The sequence below is a fragment of the Passer domesticus genome, chromosome 4, assembly GCF_036417665.1.
Source record: "Passer domesticus isolate bPasDom1 chromosome 4, bPasDom1.hap1, whole genome shotgun sequence".
Lineage (NCBI taxonomy): Eukaryota > Metazoa > Chordata > Aves > Passeriformes > Passeridae > Passer > Passer domesticus.
The window spans coordinates 64,706,005-64,726,834 of record NC_087477.1 but is presented as its reverse complement, the minus strand read 5'-3'; the positions used below and the strand labels follow the sequence as shown (position 1 = coordinate 64,726,834).

The window sequence follows — 20,830 nt, the reverse complement described above, 5'->3', positions numbered from 1 at the left end:
ACCATTTTTATACTCTGCATAAGTGCACACTGAACTAACATCACAATAAAATTCCAATGAAAGAGAATTTGGAACACCTCTCTTTTTTTGTTGGTTTGAGTTTTGGGTTTCTTGGTTTTTTGTCATTATGGTTTTTTATTTTGTTTGTATATAAAAGAAGGCCACAAAATATAACCTGACAGAAACTGTAAAGCAGGAGAAAAAAATCTGTTATTGATTAGACCAATGGTAAAGATTTGAGAAGTCTCTATTCTGTTCTTGCCTTGATCATTCATTTTGTAGGGGTCTTAGGAGTGACTTGTTTCTATTTAGTGCATCTCTGTACCTACATCTGTAAATTCTGGAGTAAGTAGAGGAGATTGTATAGGGTTAGGAAACCTGGACAAAATGTTAATGGAGTCAGTCTGGTTCTAAATAAAGTGGAGTAGGTGCAGGGGACATAATGAACCTTAATTCTGTTGTACTAGTCCTGTATTTTGACAGTGAACTAGTATGAAGTGGAAGACTGAGTTCTATATTCTAAAAATTTGGTTTTAGTTGGTTTTCATGCTGTTGGGTTTTTTTTCCCTACCATTAAATATGAAAGAAGTCTCTATAATTTTAAAGTAAGAAACTTTATACAAATTATGATAGATTTTAAATTATTGGCCTCATGACTTGCAGAAAATGTATTTACTACAAAAAGAAAAGTTGCTTTCCCCAGGAAATTTACATTTGTTAGAATAAAAATTGTGTTGTGCTAAATGAGAATTATACCTGCTTTTGTGTTTTGATTATATAAATAATATAGCTTTTGTTTAAATCTGTATAATTTAGATAAAAACCAATTTATGTTCTACTTATTTAATTAAAGATTTTTTTCTCTTACATTTATGACTTACAGTATTATATCTATATAGTAGCTTATAAATATTTGTTACTGATGTAACTTTATTACTTGGAAAACCTAAAATTATTATAATTTCAATCTGTTAAAGACAAATAAATAAAATTAATAAAATTGATATCTGTTTTACTTGAATAAACAAATTCATTCAAAATTAACCCATGACTTTCTATAATTAAAAATAAAAAAACCACACACAACACTGTAAATTCCAAATTGCAGCTTACTTATCCACAGACTTAGTCTTGAATTTGTATAAATTAATTTTCATAGATCCTTTTATTTGTTCCAGTTTGAAGCACATTCAGTACACGACAACAATACTGGCTAAAAATATAAGTTCTCATTTTCTGAACTCTATGGAATAAAGTAGAGCATTCAGGCTTGCAGCTTCTTTCCTTTTCCATAAATGACCCCAGCTGACTCAACATTATATATAGCATGCATTTGCATTTGAGTAAATCTATGTGTTAAAAAGAGCATCATTAAAAGATTCCAAGCATACAGTTTCACTGTTGCTTAAAAAAGCCAAAAAGCCAGTGAAATTCTATTTCCTGCCTGTGTTTGTTCAACACACCACCTATCACTAAGCTCTAGCACTTACATTGTTAGGAAAATATTCTTCAGTGATTTCTGTGTATGCTCCTATAATTCTCAAAGGTACTGGTTCTTACTTTGCCTCAGCATCTCAAGTGTTTTTATTACTTTCTATAAAGAAGTGACATTTACTAAGCCTTTCCTTCAGACGTTGCTCCTTTTCTATGATTATCTGGTCATTCACAGTGATCATCCCAAGTGTGAGCACCTGAGTCTTGATCATAGAATCATGAAAACAAATTCCAATAAATCAAGTCGCAGCTAAAACCCACTGTTATTTAGTTGGAACAAAGATAAACAAGAAAAGTTTATTTTCTATTTACTACCAACAGATGTATTTTTTCTGTCTTATGAAATTATAACTCATTTTTTACATGAAAATATTCTGAAATCTGAAAAAAATTATCTATACAGTTGATCATTGGTTCCAAAGTTTCAGTTTTCAGATGACACTTCACTCTGTAAGACAAGGGGGATCATTCTATAAGCTTGAAATATTTTTTTCCCCACAGTTACTAACTACTGTGTTAGGTAGAATTGCTGTAATTTTTAAAATACTGTTAATCACATTAAAGATGGAAATTTCTTATCTATGTTTTTCTTTTTAGTTGTTGTTTCATAAAACCCATCTGACATCACTGTATTAAACACCAGCTTCAGTTCCTGTAGGAGGCAATCTTTATCTTTCAGTTTAACTGAGAATGCAATCTTTGGCAAGGCCATAAAGCTGCAAAAACATTTATTAAATTAATACATTGGTCTCTGAATACTGCATGATGCTGCAGCATCTGTCACAGATTCCTTCATGCACCAATAGGTGAAGAATGGAGGGAGTTTTGGCTGCAGTCTCTAATATGACATCCACCAGAGAGTAGATATAATAGAGGAAGAAGAAAGCTGGCAAAGGGTTTATGGTGATAACTTTCACACAGAGGAAATGAGGCTGTACTTGCTGACTCTGTTATACAGTTCTGCACTATTCCCTGCCCCATTTGGGGCTGTTTCTTGATGGGAAATGCTATATTAAATATTGATACTGTACTTCAAAATAACAAGGACTTGTTTATAACTAGCAATAAATTCAAAGCAGATGTGAAATTATTTCTGTTTATGGCTTGAAGAAGACTGGCAATCTGAAATTCACTAACAGCTCAGAAGACATTTCACTTTCCTGTTCCTGCATTGCTATTCTGCAAAATAGTCTTCATCCTACCCGATTAATAAGAAAAAAAAGACAAGCGTAAATTGTTGTTTTACTAAAACATAATAAAACACCTTCATTCAGCTTTATTTGAAACACAGAACAATTAATAAAAATTATTCAAAGGGTTCTTTGTATTCCTCATCCATTGTGCTGTTAAACATATAAAAAGAAAGAAAAACATTTACTTTATGCTGTTGGATGATTATGCTAACAGAAAAAAAATGCTTCTTTTTATACTAATTTTGTTACAGAATGCTCTGTATTTGGAGGTGTCTGAACTGGCAGCAAATCTGAAAAGCAAATATCTTTTTTCTGTTTTCTAAAGAAATTATTATTAAGCCAGTATTGCAAAACATGATGCAATCCATGTGCCTTCTTCATACTAATACTCTGGATTTCCTCTGTAGTCACAAAGATCAATAGAATCCTATCAAATTGATCATCTGACTTGTTTTAGATGCCTGTTGCAGAGTTAAAGAAAACCTGATACATATATATTTATCACCACCATCTAAAAAGGAAGCCTAAAACACTTGTTCACGTTTTACTTCTAAATTTTAGCTCTATAAAAGCTATAAAGAATGAATGTCATGATATTTAAGGCATCTTCTATATTTTTTAGCAAAAAGAAACAACAGTGTATAAGAACTACAAGATGAAGACTGAATCAGAATTATTTTTATTAGAATGTTAGAAATATTTCAATATATACTAATATCAAGAAGTTGTGTCAAGTGTGATATTAACAGAAATTATGCAGTTTCATTGTTCTCAAGCACAATTCTTCAGGTTCTCTCATCTTCAAAAACTGTATTTGTATACAAACAAACCCAATAGTTCATTTGAGACTTTGATTTCAATTTCCACCTCACTTTAATTAGCTAATCACACTCTGGAATGCACATTCCTTGCATGCAATAAAAACATTTCAAGTATTGAAATACAGCTCTTATATTTAGCATGCAGTAAACACTTAATCAAAAAACAATAAATATCATGGTGACAATATAATAATGTTTTAGACTAACATACATAAGCAGATGAGATAGTAAGTTCTATGAGTGGGATAATTATTTTACCTTTCCTTTCTCATACAACTGGAATGAGATGACATTATATAGTAAAATATTCTGCCCTTCAGACTTTTTTTCTTCCTGGTATTTTTCCAGCTACTCTGAAGTCCGAAAAAATTTAAACCTTTTGGGGTCATATTTCTATTTAATTTCAATGATGAAGTGTTATGAGTTTATTTTTTAAAAAATGGAATATCTAAGGTATCCAGCCAGAAAATGCTTACATGTGAACCTGTAAATGTCAAGGGATTGAGCATTCCTCCTGCTTATCAGGAAAAAAACTGCAAGAGAAGGATTAAAAGGCTTGATTATGAGACCTGATAGAAGAAGAAAATACTAAGGTAAGTGTGCTGGTTATGCTGGGATAACTTTCTTCACAGAGCTGGAATGGTGATGTGCCTTGGATTTGTGCTGAAAACACAGGGATGTTTTAACTGTTGCTGAGCAGCTCTGAAACAGAGTCAAGGCCTTTGCTTCTCATCCCATCCCACCAGTTGGCAGGCTTGGGGTACAAAAGAAGTTTGTTGAGACAGAGCCAGGACACCTGATTCCCATTGACCTAAGAGATATTCCATACCATATGACCTCATGTTCAGCATATACATCTGGGGTAGAAGGAAAGAGACATTCAGAGTGAAGTCATTTGCCTTCCCAAGTCAACATTGGTGTGACAGACTCCTACTTTCCTGGGGATGGCTGAGCACCTGTCTGCCCATAGGAAGTAATGAATTAATTCCTTGTTTTTATTTGCCTGCATGTGGCTTTAGCTTTACCTTTTAAACTGTCTTCATCTCAACCCACCAGTATTCTGACTTTCCTGCTTCTTTCTCTACTTCCATTGTGCAGGGAATGGACGAGCAGCTGTGTGGGGCTCAGTTTCTGGCTGGGGTTAAACCACAGCAGTAATTGCTGTGCATTAACGGGATAGACATGATAGCTATGTTATGTGTACATTAATTGCTAAGTGTGCATTAGTTTATTTGTTTATTAGGTACACTGAAAATGAAAATTTACACATATGACCTTTTCATGAGCAAAGCAGCCTTGACTTGAGGAACACCACACAGTTTAATTTACTGTGAATTAACATGTAATTTGAATTACTGATTCAGGTATTAACAAGGGAAGTTAATTAAAGCAATACTTAGAAAGACTACTTTTCTACTTGTTCCCCAGGCTCCGCTTCAGTCCATCACTTCTCTCCCTCTTGCTCAATTTAATTCCCTTTCTCTTCATCACACAGGACACGCAGTCCCTTCCAAGCCCTTTGGAAGTAGGGCTTCCTACTGCCGTAGTCCGAGAACAATCGTTTATTTCTGTTTCTTGGTTCTTACTGTTCTCCTGCCTCAGTGCGTGTCCTTCACAAGCCACAGTCCTGTTTGGGGTGTCTTTGATCTCACATGGGCCCTCCATGGGCTGCAGTTTCTCAGAGCATACCTCTTTCATTCAAAAGTTCTCTTTACTTACCTCCTCACATCTCCTGTTTTTGAGATTCCTCCCCAACCTCCTCTCACCTTTCTTCTTTTCTGTTGTCTCCTACCTCTAGCAGCTGCCACCTTTCCTCAAGCACATCTGATCAGAGGTACAGTGTGCTCCTCTGGCTGGTTGAAGGTTTGAGGCATGATGGGCCTCAAACCCATTAAAAAAAATGATAGACATGTCTCCATTCTTTTTAGAGTCATCTAGAACCTGCTCTGACTGGCACAGGGAGGTCCATGGCCTCCTTCCACACAGGCACCCTCAGGCCCTGTTACTAAGCCTTGCCTTTTATGGCTAATACAGAGCCACATGTTTCTTTCATGTTACACTTGCTGTGTTTCCACAATCCCATAGAGGCATGCATGGATGCACAATTTGTCTACAGTTTATTCTGTAACTGAGAACAAATCCATTTTGTCATTTCATTACTATGTTATTCATATGTGTTTACATTAATATGCTGCTGTAACTCTTTAGCAACTTCTTTTACATTCATTGTCACGTTATAGGCCTATGTAGGGATCATCAAATCAGTATTTGAGTGCCTTTAAGAAGGTGAAATGGAAGCAAGATTCAAACTTATGAGTCACTCCAAAGTGTGAATCAAATATTCCTCTTCTGAAAGACATTAGCAGTAAGAATTGAGGAAAAAGAACAAGGCTTACAGCCATCTGAAGCCTTGTTCTGAGCCATCTCTATTACTGCCTGGTAAATGGTAAATTTAGATATTCTTGATCTACAAATTGCGTTCAGGCTTTGATATTTCAGTCACAGATGTATCTATCCTCCCTTTCTTGAAAATCTTTGAAATATCTTTATGCTCAATTTTCCACAACTTATTCAATATTTTGGTAAAAAATCCACATCACTAACAACAAAAAACCCCACCCACCTTATATTTATGTTTAGTGTATTATATGGGAATTTATACAGGAAGATGCTTGTCCTCGTGAGAGAAAAGCATTAATTAGACAAATATGAACAAGAGACAGTTCACTTCATTGAAGAGATCCTAGTTTCTTGAAACACCCTTCATTCTGTTGCCAGAATATAGATGTTAGTAATAATTTCTACTGAGAACAATGCCTGATACCAATGAAAAACTAATAGGAAGTAAAAAGAAAAAAAAAAAGATTCCTTAAGTCTAGTCTAGGTTTAGTAGGGAGAATGTTCACAGCTGAGCTTTAAACCTGATTATCTACAGTCCTGGTGGGCAAGCAATAGTACAAGGCTTGACTTGATAAAAGGGAGAGATAAGGCAAAAAATATAGTTTTTGATAAAAAGCTGAAAGTATTTTTCAGCTGAAAGTATCATGAGATAATAAACAAGTTGGCATTTTATGATGTTCTCATTTTTTTCGGGTTTTGTGGTTTTTTTCACTGATAGAGAGCCAGAAGATTTTTTTTTTCAATTTACTGCAAGAAAATGAAGAATTTTTACAAGGGTTATCACAACTTAGTAGGGTTGAATATGGTGAAAACTTTTCTCTTACACTTGCAGTGTGTTTCCAGAACATTGACTCGCACAGGTCAATTATTTAGCAGATAAAAAAATCATGATAGAAAATCAGAAAAAAGCAAATAAATTCATGTACTCTTTTGTCTCTGGTATTGGGTAAAGGACGTTGGGGAAAAATTTAACAGAAAAAAACATTGCAGAAATACAGACACTTTAAGATAAACCCAATGCAGTGGCTCACATGCAAATCCTATTGCCTGTTAGGGCTGGTTTAAGTGCACGTGTCTGTGTGGCCAAGAAAGAGAAAACTGGAAGTGTCTTACTGTAGATTTTCAAACAGCCTACTCAGGTTCTGAAGTGATATAAGACGCAACTGAAGTTCCTCAGTTCAGTGAGATTTTCTTATAAACCACAGAACTGATGAAATGGAAATGAGAGGGTCCATTGTATTTTGTTCTTCAACAAGGGAACTTTTACGGCTTTAAAAGAATTCATATCCTGTCTGATCTGGTTATACAGATATGCTTTCAGTAGGACTTTTTGTATCAGTCTCCACACCAATTTAGCTTTACAAATTCATTTAATATCAACCTAATTCAGCCTTATATAATTTTAGAAATATTATGTATCAATATCATGTAACAACATGTCCTAGAAAAATTAATTGTAGCAACAGGCCTGAAAGTGAACAGTAGATTTCTCTGTATATAGACAGGATTGTGAAAATAGCTGACCTGAAACTGTACCTGTTGTGTCAATCTGTTTCCCATCTGCATCATGATATATCTTCATGGTGGAAAAATATATTTATTATTGAAATTTATCTGTATCATAAGCATAGAGAAGAGACAATCAAATTTGATAGATGACTAGGATTCTGAGAAATGCAGCAAAAATAGTCTCCACAGTCTTGAAATCAAGTTGTTTTGACACAGAGATTTTTTGGAATTCAAAAGCACAAAGCTCAGCAGTTGCAAGGTTTTAGTTGCTGTATTGCTGCAAAATTCCTCTATAATGTTGGCTAAATCACCTGTCATCTGGTGACACATGGCTTGCTGTCATGCTTTTAGTGAGTCCAGGGTCTTCAAAGAGACATGAGCAGGTGTTGGTTGTTACAAGGCTGTTTATTACATGATCCAGTCTCCACGGCAAAGAGTTCAAGGTGTTAAAGTCCATGCAAAAGCTTTCTGGCATTAAGTCCCAAGCTGGAGCAGCAGCTGGAATGCTGCTTTCTGCTACAGAGTCCCAGGTTCCATGCAGAAACAGTGGCAGCTGTTGTTCTCAGGCACAGAGTTCGATGTCCCGGGCAGCAGCAGTAGTAATAGTCTGATGTTCCAAGCAGCAGTAGCAGGGACCACAGCATTTCTTTCTTCCTTTCTTCTTCTTCTAGTGGTTGCTGATGTGTTGATGCTGTGGTGGTCAATGATAATGATGATGATGGTGAAGGTGATGTTGAAGATGATTGTGGTGAATGCTTTGTGGGGTGCTCCTGGGACGAGTGGAGAGACGAGAATCTTGACTCCATGTTTCAGAAGGCTGGTTTATTATATTATGATATATATTATATTACAATGATAGATTAAAACTGTACTAAAAGAGTAGAGAGAGAAAGATTCATCAGAAGGCTAGAAAGAACAGGAATGGAATGGAATAACAAAGACTCTTGACTCCCAAAGAGTCCGAGCCCACTGATTGTGATTGCCATTAATTAGAAACAACCAACATGCACCAATCACAGATGCACCTGTTGGTAAACAATGTCCAGACCACATTCCACAGGCATCAGATAGTTAATAATTTACATTTCTTTTCTGAGGCTTCTCAGCTAGGAGAAAAGTCCTAGCAAAGGATTTTTCATAAAATATGGTGACAGATGATGATGACGATCCTTGTACTCCACTATGAGACTTTTGATTTGTAAAACATCCAATTAGTTAAAGACATGATTCTAAAACATTCTCTCTAAACCAATCTGAACTTGATTCTGTTATGGGAAAGTAGCACGAAAGTAGTGTCACTTCTTACTTAATAACTACATATATAATATTATCTATTTATGCTAATGTACTATCTATTTTCTTACTTAAATTTTACGTGAATAAGTTTATCTATTTACATGAATAGTTCTATCTGTTTACACATGTAATTTTATCTGTTTTATGTGAATAATTCTATCCATTCTAGTGGAAAAATTTTGCTATGTTTTTGTTATGACTAGGGCTAAGTTACTGAACTTTTAGCTAGGACCTTTGCTAGTTAATACAGTTTCTTAAGGCACTTAGAATGCATTTCTACTTACTTAAAACCTAAAACTTAAACTATAACTTACACATCTGTTTGCTTAAAACTTAAACCTATACTTCTACTTCAAATCTATGTGGCTTAATATATATTAGTTTCTCCAAAGGCTTCAATTCAACCTCTGCATTCATCTCCCTCTCTGAGGAACTCAGAGAGGCTTGCATTCCAACAGGTTGCCATCTATCCCTTTCTTTATCTGTCATATGTTGATAATAATGATGATTCACTTAACAGGAATGCAGTGATGATTAAGTAGATACCTCAGAAAACAAGTACTTAAGAAATATGAACTACTGTCTGCATACAATACCGATTTTTTTTTTCCTTCACATGTACTATTAATTATCTGAAAAACTGCTTGGCAAACATTTGACCTGAAATTTTGTAGAAAAGGTTATGTGAGATTTTTACAATTAGTTTTTTTTCTTTTCTCTTCCCCCTCTTTACAGAAATACTGTAAAGCAAGACAATTTGTAATGCTAACCTTGCATTTTTACATAACTTTAGATTAACTTTTAATTAGATTAGATGTTGATCTGGCAGCTATGTTGTGCCTTAATAATCTTTACATATAATGTGTTAAACATTTATAAATTTCATGTAGGTGATTCAACAAAGATTGATTCACAGAATGCTGAGTGTGGTAATAAAAGTTCAAACATTTATAGTATGGTTAATTATGAAATTATGCTGGGTGTTCTGACAAGCATATTGCTGTATGCAAAGGCAAATTGGTATACTGTGAAGTATTGTTAATTGTCTGAATATTTTCCTGTCTGGCTGGTTTAGTATCTGGAATACTTTAGGTATATCCTATTAAAAAAATAAATAAAAAAAATATATATAGTAGAACTGCACCTAACAAAGATAATTGAAGCAGGAGACAGCTTCTCAACCACACAGTTAAAAGCATATAATTAAACTGGAGTACATCTTGTGCCCTGTGCAGCTAGAGAGTTATCAAGTTATCAGCTTTAGTAATAGGATTGCTAGATGAAGTAACAGAATTTTTAGCAATTGATTTTTCATTTGTTGAATATCTCTAATCAGGCTAGGATCTGATTTTTTTCAGAAGTTAGAACAGTCAGCCTTTGGCAGTAATATACTCATTACTGAATTAAAGTATTTAGTAATTTCTTAATATTTTCATTTGTGTTACCCAAATATTTCTCAGTCATATCTCATGTCCCACTAAATAGCAAGTGATTCTAAATGTTCTAAAACTTTCTGCAAATTAAGGTCCAAGGTGCTCTATTAATAAGAAATTTTACAAAAAAAACCAAAAAAAACTTTCTTGCATGAAACCAAGTTTTAGACATGCCTAATATATTTTTAATAAGTTTATAACTTTGATAAAGTTTGGATTATACATCAGAAGTCAGTTTCTCTAGGTGACCTTTGAGAGTTCTAGGTTGAATATAGGAAATAAACCAGTACCTAATTTTTAAGAAATTTTATATATTATTACATCTCTAAAAGAGTTTTCTATCTTTTTTACAATACTTTTTCCCTGTCTATTACCTTTGTCATTCTCATCCCAAATGGCTTGATTATATTAATTAGCTGCCACCTGAAAGGAACCCACAGAAAATTCTGCAGCATTTAGTTTTTCATTATTCTTCAGTAAAAGGAAAAATATAACTCCTTGTTTACTTATGAATTGGGTTAAATTTAGACAACTTCAGACTGACATTTTCAGAAAGTTATGAATGACTGAGAAAATAGTCTATGTTGGCTCCTGTTTCTTAAGGTCAGCAATTAATATGCAATGTTTATATCGTATGCATCCAGTTAAAGTTTTCTCATTGTGCTCTGACCTGACTCTGGCATAAGACATATTGATATAACTGGTATACTTCAGAATAAATTCAAGTTTATCCACTTTGCCTTTGGACAATGCCATGTTCACCTGCTTCCTATATACACTGAACAACAGTTTGTTCATTCTTCAATTTCCTAAGTCACTGGCTACTCTAAATCATCAGTGACTTGTAGGTATTAAACCAACTGTACCATAGACACCATCCAGAGTTATCCCTTATTTCTATCACACCTTACTGTATGGTAAAAATGCAAGAATATGCTTCTCCTGAACAAGTTCTTGGAATATACTTCTAGAAAGGTTATTCTTCATTCTTAGTGAAATCAGATTCAACTCCTTATCTACACTGAAAAGACAGAAAGATGAATTATTATAATTAAAAAAATATTATATGATAAATTATAATGATGGAACATGTAACGAATAGCTCAAACCCTAACATAACATTGAGTTGGCATATAGACAAACAATCCACATCAGGTGTTAAATGCCATCATCTCTCTAAGCACTTCTTTGCACATCCCAAGTTAGGAAAAAAAAAAATCTTGTAGAAAACTCATTTAAATATGTAAGTAGTAAGTAGTTATATCTCTAAAACTAATAATATTATATTTTTTTATTTCTTGAGAGCTTTTTGTATAGGTCAGAGGAGGTGGTTCTGCCCCTCTACTCCACTCTTGTGAGACCTCACACGGAGTACTGTGTTCAGCTCAGGGCAGGAAGGATGTGGGCATGCTGGAGTGAGTCTTGAGCATGGCCATAAAAATGATAAGAAGAATGGAACCCCTCTCATGCGAGGAAAGGCTGAGATAGTCAAGGGTTGTTCAGCCTGGAAAAAAGAAGCCTTAGGGAAGGTATTATTGCAGCCTTTCATTACTTTAGGGAGCCTATAGGAAAGATGAGGACAGATTTTCTAGCAGTACCTGTTGTGACAACTGAAAAGGTAATGATTTAAACTGTAGGAGTTTTGATTAAGATTATGCATAAGGAAGAGATTTTTCATAATGAGGGTGATGAAACACTAACTAGAAAAAGTTGCCCAGAGATGTGCTTCACCCCTGAAAATCTTCAAGGTCAGATTGGATGGAGCTCTAAGTAACCAGATCTGTTTGGAGATGTCCCTGCTTGTGACAGGGAGTTGGACTAAATGACCTTTCAAGGTCCCTTCTAACCCAAACTATTCTATTGATTCTTCAATTCTATAGATTTTCAGTGGACCTAAATTACAGAGGTCTTTAACAGCACATTAAAATTCTCCTCACTTGGAATGAATCTAAGAATACTATTCTTATATTTCTTTATATTCCATTCTGAATCAAAGTGTACAAAGATCTTTCTATTACTTAGCAGCACTACTATTCCCAAAATATGTGGCTGCCGCTACATACAAGGATATAAAGGTACTTACAGAAGCAAATATTGAAAACATGGTCCCTCTGTGATGGATGTACTCAAGTCATTAATCAATCTAGTAGTAATTCTGTACAGTCTCCGAAAGAGATAGAGGCCTAAGCCAGTATTGGGTGAAGCACATATCTAGTTCCAATCTGTTCTCTGAAAACTCATGAAGAAACAGTCCCACAGTGAGTTTGGAGCACCAACCATGACTGATATATGAATGGTTTTCCAAGGCTCATTTATCAGGGAACAAAATTAAGGAGTCTCATGCATAACTTTCTTATTGCATGTAATTTAACTACAAGCCAATCACTTTATTCCATAAACACAACAGCCTAAGCAAGCTTTCTTTGAGCTCTTCCTGCTCAGAAGCTGGCTCCATCTCAGCTGGGAGACATCTCTGAGCTGGCTTCTGTCTCCTGGGCTGGGACACCTCTCGAGGTTGCTCATTGATGGAAACACTTACGTGGATCTTTGGTCGGTGACTGACATCACATAGACCCTTATATTACAGTATGCTAAGATTCTCTATTGATAAGTTTGATTTTATCCTGATAACTTTGATTCTCACTTGGTTGTTTTGAATAATTTTTACATTATCTGTGAAGTAAGTATACAGTGAACATTGTAATCAAACTCTGCTAAGTCACACTTTTATAACATCATATTTCAATATAAGTAGTTTTGCTGATACTTTTGTTGGTGCTTAAGCCATCTAATCACTCATTTGTGAAACCCTCTGCATCACTGTAGAATTTTTTGTCTTTTAGCCTCTCTAATAAGCATATTCTTTCTCACCATTACAAACTACAATGATAGATGTTGATTGTTTAACAACACCTTGCTATCACAGATTAAATTCAACAGTAGGAAAACAGACAACTATTTGGATCTGTTTGTTTTGATTTGATTTGGTTGTTCTCCCAACTTACATTAACTTTGAATTTGGAAGTGGGTAACAAATATATAAACACTTCTGACATCTATTCTCAATGCATGAGCTGAGGCAATGGTCAGTGGAGAGATCCTAGGCGATTTCATTCTTTGATATAAATTCTGGCAAAGCCCAGACTTCCCTTGCAAGCTTGGTGCTAATGCTGTATTTCTCTCTTACATTTAACTCTGCCAAAACCCAGCATCTGCTCCCATATAGGGTGTTGACAGTTGAAGCATTTTTCCATTGTGTTGTAACTCTGCCGAGACCTGGCATCTGCTCACAAATAGAGGTGTTGACAGTTGGAGCTCTAGCACTTTCCCTTTGTGCATCAACTCTGTGGAAATCTGGCATCTGCTCACACACACAAGTTTTGACAGCACAAACTACAGTCTAACACTAAGTTACTCCAATGTAGGGGAACATGTGTAGTCATAATTTTGGAGGGGACTACTTTCACATGACATCAAATCCAAGAGATCAGAAGATAAAGTAGGTATAGGGCTTGGAGCATCTTCTGGCAAGCGGAAGTGCTCACAGGATCAACATACTATGACCTATATAAAGAATTTTTCCTTCATAATAGGTACCAGGAGAAAGTGAACCAGCACTCCAAAGACTCAGTTTACACCTTTTCTCCGTGACTTAGGAGGTTTCTCTGTGAGTCCTTGATAATTGAGTAAGATCATTTTTGTTTCTTGATATGCTGAACAGAAAAGCTATTGTGATCTTGTTGATTTCTGTTGGAGCTTTTCTTGAATCCTCAGCCATTTTTAAGGCCTTAGTAACCTTTCCTGTACATTTTAATGGCATTTGCATGAGAAACAGACAGAATTCTAGTTCAGTAACTTTAACATATATTTTTTTCTGAACTATGATGTGAAAGCTGAGTTCCTATATTCTATTTTAGGAAGAACAGATGACTAAGTAAGTCACTTCCCCCAGATGTATTTTGCTCTTTTAGTATTGTTTTTATTGTTTTTACAACCAGGTCAGCAGAAATTTATTTCTGTAATAAAGCTTATCATTTATTATCGACAATAGTCCAAAAGGATTCTTAGATACCTTAGTCTTAAGGTATTAAATATAAACACAAATACTTAGAGAAACTAAATTTTTCTTTTGATTACTTTCTTTGAAACAAATTGTCAAAGTGAATGGGAAAATCAAACAGTTCTTATGAAAGCAAACACAAGTTTTTTGTGTGACATCATTATTTCAACTGTACATAAGTATCATATTGAGAATACGATGCTTTTTAACTATTCTTGTTCTAATTTCAGATTTTAAAAAGGCTCCAATTATATTGTGGACACAAAAATAAAATAAATGGAAGAAAATATAAAAAACCAGAAAAAAGGTAGCAAAGAGACTCTCTCTGAAAAATAAAGCTTTGATATATACAAAATTAAATTTAAATATGGTTATATTAACAGAATTTGATTTGAACCTAGGACTATTCCATTAGTATTTCTCTACTTGAGATTCAGTATTAATTTGTACATGAAGACACAAAACCCAAGATGAGTAAGTAGGGATTAGGGGTATTAAATATGTCATGCTTTGAAAGGTTTATAATAGGTAATTTTTAAATGGTAATATGAATTGATTATCTGCTGGACTAGTTTCACAGACTTTATGATGTAGCATGTGAAAAATAAATGCCAGAGTTACATATTGGAATTTGGCTGCCACAAGTTATATTCTACTATTTTGGTTTATTTACCCACAGAACTATATTTGTAGCTATGCATAAATGTATGCACATACATGTATATTTATATCCTATGCAGATGATATACACACACATGTGCATGTACAGTTTTAAATAGTTTCCATAATTAGAACTAAATAAGTTTTGCGTGTGAATTTGTAAACACAATACCATGTAAGACTTCTTCCGCCATGTTTTTTATCAGCACATGTTCTTCTGGATAATGTTAACACATGTCAAGATGGAACCATAGAGTTTCAACCAGAAAATCTATGCCTCTTTCACTGCTGTAATTTCAATCCATGACTTATACCAGACAGTTGTTTGTTAACTGCTACACACAGAGAGATAATTCAAGTGGTGTCTAGCCAGCCACCCAAGAGCTGGATGGTTGCCTGGAGACTAAATTTCAGTGTTCAGAATCTGCCTCTTTTAACAGGAAAGAACAAAAATTGCAGCTCACTCCAAAAAAGATACTAAGCAACCACAAAGACACTTGTTGGTTTTAAGTGCTATTATTAAGGTATGCTGCATCCTGAAATTACAGACGAACATAAAGTAGAGCATAAGAGTTTGTGCATGTTCATCATACCCTTCATCTTGCTAATAAATTAAGAGATTGAGAGTTCAAAAGAGATGTTTTCATGATTGAGCCACATCTTGCCTGCATCTGCAGCATCTTCAGCTTTCCACTGTCACAATAAATCCCTCCCCTAACTTCTTATTGCGTGTCATAGGAGGATAGGATAATTCAGGTTGGAAGAAACCTGAGGAGACTGTGTATTACAATTCCCTGCCCTAAGCAATAGATAGGTATTTAGTAGGTAGTTTTGTTCCTATCCATCATATCACAGAGGCATTCACCCTTGTTACATGCCTGAACATTTATTTTAAACCAAAAATCACACCAACTGAGTTTATAAAACTTAACAAATGTAGTTTCTAAGGATGCTATACTGAGACAATTGTTTTCTGCAGATGTTCTCTGAAACTAGAGACAAACAACAAATGACACTTTCCAAACTTCTTCACTGAATAAAGTGCCGAATTTCTATAATTTAAGTCCAGCCAAATGCCCTTCTAAAGCAAAATGCATTTTGATTATTCATGCAAATAGAACAAGTATTTTGAAAATGTACTAACTTAATTGCTAAATAAAATTAACCCCACATCAACCCCCAAAATTGTCAGTGTTGAATTACAGAACATTTTAGGAAGATTAGGCAAAAAGCAGCATGTTTTCAGTTTGGGCATTTCCTTATACTCATATTTAATTAATTCTACCCTTTTAAGGCTTTGATTTTGGTTTGTCTGTGTTTTGAGAGGAAGTTCTGTCTGTTTCCAATTAGGATTCTGTCCAGGTATTTCAACACAACTACTTTTGGTTTATGATATGACAGAAAAATGCTATTGGTCATCTTTTTTTTAATATGAATGAAAATACTTTGTCCCAAAGCAGCTATGACTAAATGGTCCCTGCTCACCACTTCAAAGCAAGCTGGTCTTATGGAATACCCAGCTGCAATCACGTCCTGTCTTAAAACCACAAAACTGGTTGTTTGTCTTTGCATAGAAGTACCTCTATAGAATACGAGTGACTGAAACATACCTGACACTTCTGAAGGGCTGCCAGGCTGGGTAACAGTGTCACCTTGGCTGACCTGTATCAGATGTTTGGAGTACCTCTGCAGGGACAATAGAAAAAGTGAGGAAAACTATTATTCTCCTGGTTAGAGACATATTTGAGACTGTAGTTAAAGCTGAGAAACTTTGTATTGTTCCCAGGAAATACAAGACCCTGTCACAAAGCATTTAAAAATCAGTCTATATTATTAGTTATAATCAAAAAGCACAGTTTACCTTGTTAAAGATGCAATATTTTAACAGAAGAAAGATGCTAGAGCTAACATGACTACTTGTTCCATGTCACATTTTTTAGTCTCATTAATATACTTCTTCTAAGTGTCCTGTCTACTGACATTCTCCTTATTGATTTAAGGGAATCATTGTCTGAGGACTTCAATTTGATCTGCTGCTTTCTTATGATTTCTTGCATTCAGTTTTCTTCTTTACTAAGTTTTATAACACAATAGTGGTAACATTTTTAACTATTGAATTTTAGATACCAAGACATAACAATCAAAACTTTCTAGTTTTCTGGGCTCTAACTGGAATCAGTAGGAGATTTAAAATGTGTACTTAGTGGTATTAGACTAGGAAAGGAATGCATAGACACAAAATGAGAGTGTGCTTTTCACTGTGATTTTACTGCACGTCATATCTAGGCTGTGAAATAGGAATAATTACATTATTTTGGAAACACTTAGTAAAAATTTAGTCACTGTTCAAGTGATAGATTTGCAAGAAAAAAAGATTGTATTCACAGTAGAGTGGAAATAGATTATGTTAGCAAAGCAAGGAGCATGTACCACATGAGCGTCTCTTTTTAAGTAAACACTGTTGGCTTTGTTGTCTCAGTGATGTAGCTGTAGGGACATAGCAGAGGAAAACTTGGCAAGGGCTTATGTAATGAGAGACTACCACACTGAATTTGTACTGGACAACTGACTGTCCTGGCCATGGCCAGGGTCCAGGGAACAGGAGCAGAAAGGGCCCTCCAGGGCAGCAGGGCTGGGCCTCACTGCCCGGCCTGTCCCGCTGTCGCAACTGGGGCCAACCAGGCACCTCAGCCCCATGCTCGGGCACCTCAGCCCCATCCTTGGGCACCTCCCTGGGCTGCAGCCAAGCCAGGGCTGGGCTGGGCTGGGGAGCTGTGGATAGCCCGGTGCAGCCGTGCCCATGGCCGGGGAGCCTGGGCCCTGCAGCAGCGCAGGGAGAGGGGCTCACTGTGCTGGGGTGGAGATGTGGCCCTGGGGCCTGGGACATGACAAGGCCAAAAGGGATCTCAGGGTCTGATGGGCTCTGGCATGGAAAATGAGATGACATAAATAACATACAACACATTTTATTTCTGATATGAATGCTTGACTTATGAGACCATATTATTACATTATTATATCTGTGTGATAAACCTGTTGATTTTATTTCTAAAAAACATTCTGTGGATATCTTTGCTACTCTGCACTGAGGTACTTTTCACAGAAAGGAACCATGTCTTCTCCCAGCTGCCCAGCTTCCTCTGTTCACTGAAATGATTTTAGTAATTCTAGCAAACTAATTTGATTCTTTAAACTTTCCTGAATTCTGTCAACTTCTTTGCTAATTACTCTCTTCCTTACAAATCACGTTTGGTTTTTTTCTGAAATCGTTGAAATATTTGGACTAGCAGGTTAGGCTGTATGTATTTCCTTGTCTTTACTATTAAAATATATTCAGATTTTTACCAGCAGTATGTTACGTGTTTCATTTTCTGAGCTATTTTTGACAATGCATCCTTTCTTACATTCTAGTCTGCCAGACCTTTATGTTCCCTGTTTTTATGAAAATGATTCAATTTTCTCCTGTTCATCCTGTGTGTTTTCAACCTCCAGCTTCCTGAAATTTTAAATCTGCTTTCATATACCATGTTCCAGCTTTTACATTTTCATTTTTTCAGTTAATTTCTGTGGAGTCTTCTATTGAAAAATCATATCTCAAATAACATATTTCTTGACAATTTCTCCTTGGTTCTTTGTCTTACTTTCTACTTTTATATCTTTTGTATTTCCCAAAGATTTTCATAATGTATTTTGTTTCCTTTGAATCTGTACAATTTGCTCCCATACTCCTTGATCGAATTACTTGAATTTTTTCAAATTCACAATGGCATTTCTTTTATACTCCTACATGATTTTGATTTTGATTACAGATAGGATGAACTCCGTAAAGTTTTGTTAGATTGTTTGTTTGGGTTATTTTCTGTGTTTGCTACTAACAAAGCTTTATAAGAGGAACGTCTCTTCCAATGTAGGTTACTTGCTTCAGCTTCTGTAAATATCGCAATATCCACATAATTTTATGAGGCATGGCTTCTTTGGAATATGGTCTCATTTCCTTTTGGTATGCTAATAAATTGCACATCAGTTTTCCTGTGTTGAGTCTGTATCTCTGCCGGTATCACAACTCATTTAGTGTTCAAAAATCTGTCAGCCATGAGTTTTGGCTTGCAGAAAGCTTGCTCAGAGCCTGGATAATAAGTAATGACACATGATTTACATTTTGATTGAAAGATCCAGCTCAATACACTCCATATGCATGCCAATTGGTATGATCTGGCAGGAAAGCTGGTCAGCTTTTCATTTCCTTTGTCTTCCCTGGCTGAAGACAAATGTTTCATAAACCGTATTATTTCCTAGAGAGAAAAGGTCAGTTAGAATACTAAGGGCATTTTCAAGGACATCTTCATCTCTGCACTTATTTTTAGTCAGTGAATCATGTCTTCTACATCACTGGCCATGCAGTGAAGATGAAATGCAACTTCTAACGTACTTTCGATTTTAGTGCATCCTGATTTTTTGTGCTTCCTGATTTCCAACATTGCTGAACAACATCTCGGTCCTAGAGAGAACATCATGCTTGAAATAGAGCTATTGCAAATATCAGATTGCTTTATATCTCTTTTTGTTCTGGTTCTGCCTCTAAGTTTTTCTTCCTTAGTCTTTATTTCACTGTAACTTGCTAAAAATTCGTTCTCGCTAAATTTTTATGATTTTGTTGCTTCAGATTTTATGACCTACTCTCTTTTACTTAGCGCTAAATGGCTTGAATCTCTATTAATGACCACAACAGAGTGAACAGAAGTTTTATACTATGAGGTGGTTGCCCTTGGACAAAGTACCTTTGAAGAGGAGTCTGCTAAAAACTGTAGTCCCACAACTGGAAGATAAAAAGTCTTCTTGTAATCATAGAATCATAGAAGGGCCTGTGTTGGAAGGGACTTTACAGATCATCAAGTGCATCAAGTGCCAACTCCCTGCCATGGGCAGAGACACTTTCCACTATACCAGATTGCTCAGAGGCCCAACCAACCTGGTCTTGGACACTAGCAGGGACAGGGTATCCACAGCATCTCTGGGCAACACCACCCACAGAAGTGAAGGTTTCTTCCTAATATCTGATCTAAACCTACTCTCTCTCAGTTTAAAACCATTTCTTCATCCACCCTTGTCTTGTATGTTTGTCTTGGGGTAATTTATGGTGATAGTCTAGTCCCTGATCCTCTGCTTTATGCCCAAAATGGTTGCTGTATCTTTAAGGTGTGTCCAGGGGAGGGGGGACCCTTGGGCTCATGGGTGGGCTTTTTCAAGGCCTCACTCCCCAGGTGTCTGAGGGTGCAGTATGATCTGGGGTTTTTTGCTTGGCTAGCTTGGTTGTTGGTACTTAAGGCAAGAAGTTTTCCCCTTCCCTGGCTTTGGAGAAGCTGCAGCAGCAATCCTTTGGCTACATTTCAAGGCTAGCTGGACAGCTTCTTTAGTCCAAGATCAGGGAAAACAGGACCTGTGGGAATGGTGTTGGCCAGGATTAGCAGGAGAGGGGCTGCTTCATCTCAGCCCCACACCTCAGGAAGGCCAAGCCAGGGAGAGACATCATGCCAGAGGCTCTGGCCCATCTCCTTCATCTGCTCTGGAGAGTGAATCAATGCCGGAGAGTCCGTAGGTTTTCATCTCTTTGCCTGAGCTGCTGCATGAATCTCCTGTTTGTTTTCTTTTTTTCTTTTTTTTTTTTTTTTTCCCGGAGAGAAAAGTCTGCACCATCTTCTGCTATGTGGTGTGAGCCAGCAATATTTTTTTTAACCTGGCATTCTGGGTTTTTGTTCCAGTGTGTGTGAGGGGGTAAGGTCTGACAGTTTAATATCTAACATTTATTTACCTTTTTCCCGTGTCTTGTGGGCATTCTGTTTGTCAGTAAGCTGTCAGGGTTTTTTTACTTTCACTAGTATTCACTTCTTGGTGGTTGAAAGGGGTTCTTGGAACCCTTATGGAAAAGACAACTCATTCCAGAGTGTTTTCTCCTAAATTTGTCCC

At 35.9% G+C, this 20,830-nt stretch overlaps 1 long non-coding RNA gene across 1 annotated transcript; it reads right to left on the bottom strand.

Moving 5' to 3' along the window:
* Window positions 1–3,452: 3,452 nt before the first annotated feature.
* On the bottom strand, window positions 3,453–17,544 carry LOC135299422 (uncharacterized). Its single transcript, XR_010361407.1, has 4 exons — window positions 17,297–17,544; window positions 16,477–16,552; window positions 11,053–11,167; window positions 3,453–8,187 (listed from the first exon to the last, which is right to left on the bottom strand). It is a non-coding gene; the product is annotated as an uncharacterized LOC135299422 (long non-coding RNA).
* Between the last annotated feature and the right edge of the window lie 3,286 nt (window positions 17,545–20,830).